Consider the following 2,416-nt stretch of genomic DNA (forward strand, 5'->3'; position numbering starts at 1 on the left):
GTCTTGGAGAACCAAGGACAAGCAACAACCTGAGAGTAGCATGATCCGCCCCACTGGCCAGTTCCAGTTGGGCAGTACAGCTCTTTTCTGCTCCTCTCCTTTCCCCTTTCTTCTCCTCTCCTTTCCTTTCCTTTCCCTCCCTCTGTCCACTTAGGGTATCATACCCAAAGGAATGATCATTGAAACTTCATGGGCTAGATTTCTATCTTAATGACCATATTCTAAACCCAAATTACTCTAGCTTTCATTGAAATGGCTCAGAGTGAGTATAAATAGCAATTGTTTTTATTTTGGCCAAAAACCCGAGGGTCTTCCCTTCTCAGACTGATTTACTTTTTTTGACTAGGTAAAAGAGGCCATTATTTGCCTCATTTATCACCTAGCCCTAATCACTGAATGGGTGTTGCCTCAGTCAAACTGAGATCTGGGAAAGGCCTTAGCTTAAAAAGGCCAAGGTCTCCTATTGCATCATGATCTACATCTTGCCACTGGACCCAGATGGCACTGGAGAAGAAAGTAAGATTGGTGACTTTGCACAGACCCTTCCTCACTTAAATCCAATTCACTTGCAAGTCAAGGCATCACCTTCATGATGCCATGGTCCTCCTTGAGAATGAAGGACAAACAATAACCTTTTCTCCTTGTGTACTTTTAATGGTCACACTGATATTTTGTTGTTGTGGGTATTGTTTCTCACTCCATAAATGATCTACTCTTTCTAGTTGGTTTTTTTCTTTTCTCTACTCTGGCCTCCATTGTCTGAAGGTCAGGTGTGGTACATTTCACCTCTTCCAGGGTTCTCTGATACCTTTAGAGAGTTGAGAAGTCTCGTCTTTGCCATCGGCTCAGGGTTCTACTATTTACGTTTCCCCAATCTAACATTCAGATTAGCTTTTACATAGGAATATTTGCCTCAAAGATATATCAAGAAGAAAAAACCCACTCTCTAGCACTTCCAATGCTTAATTCTCCCCTACAAACTCTCAATATCTGGGGAGGCAAGGAGAATTAAGTTCACAGCTTAGCTTAGTTCTTATGTGGCATTAGTACCACCAAGTTTCAAGTTGAAAGTTCCCCTCACACCAAAGCTAAAATAACTGAAAAGACATAGTTCTGTGTTTAAGGAAGAAAAGGGAAAAAATAATAACTTGGGAAACAAAAAACCAATATTAGAAAGAAATGAAGGAAAATATAAACCTAACTCTCATAACTTTAAATGTAGATAGATTAAACAATCTAATAAAATAAAGAAGAGAAAAAAATGGATAAGAAAATAAAACCCCACAATCTGTTACTTACAAGAAACACATTAAAAAAAAAAACAACAAAGAATGCACAGAATAAAAATGAGGGGCTGGATTTTTTTTTTTTTACTATACATTAAATGAATTCAAAAAAGCAGGAATTGCAGTCATGCTAACAGATAGAGCAAAAACATATTCAGAATATAAAAAAGGATAAACAAGGAAACTACATTCTGCTGAAAGGAACTTAAGATAACAAGCCAATATCAATATTAAATGGTTAAGCTCCAAATGGAACATATACCTCAAAGAGCTGCTGTGAGGATCCAATGAGATAGTATTTGTAAAAAGTACTTAGAACAGTATCTGACACATGGTAGGCCCAAATAAATACTTACTCCATTCCATTGCATTCCAAATGCCTTAGCATCTGAATTCTAAAAGATATAAACAGGCAATTCTCAAGGGAAGAAATTCAAGCTATCCATGAACATATGATAAAAATTATTCAAATCACTCTATTAGAGAGATGAAACTTAAGACAACTCTAGGTTTCACCTCACACCCATTATATTTTCAAAGATAACAAAAAAGAAAATGCAAAAACATTTTGGTGGAGGAGGAGGGAAGGATGTGGAATAACAGGCATACTAATGTATCATTATTGGTGGCACAAGGGTAAGTTTTTCTGGATTTTTAAAAATTTAATTTTTTTAATAATTAATTTATTTTTAGTTTTCAACATTCATTTCCATAAGATTTTGAGTTTTAAATTTTCTCCCTTTTTCTCTCCTCCCCCCCTCCCAAGACAGCATGTAATCTGATATAGGTTCTACTTGTACATTCATATTAAACATATTTTCCCATTAGTCACGATGTAAAGAATAATTAAAACTCATGGGAGGAATCATTAGAATGAAGCAATTCAACAAAACAACAAAGGAAAAGGAGAACAAATAGTATACTTCCATCTCCAATCAGACTCCATAGTCCTTTCTCTGGATGTGGATAGTATTTTTCATCATGTGTCTTTTGGAGTTGTCTTAGATTCTTGCATTGCTGAGAAGAATCAAGTCTATCAAGGTCAGTCATCGCACAATGTGGCTATAACTGTGTACAATGTTTTCCTGGTTCTGCTCATTTCACTCAGCATCAGTTCATATAAGTCTTTC

This window comes from Vombatus ursinus, unplaced genomic scaffold (genome assembly GCF_900497805.2).
Source record: "Vombatus ursinus unplaced genomic scaffold, bare-nosed wombat genome assembly UNPS02015406.1, whole genome shotgun sequence".
Taxonomy (NCBI): Eukaryota; Metazoa; Chordata; class Mammalia; order Diprotodontia; family Vombatidae; genus Vombatus; species Vombatus ursinus.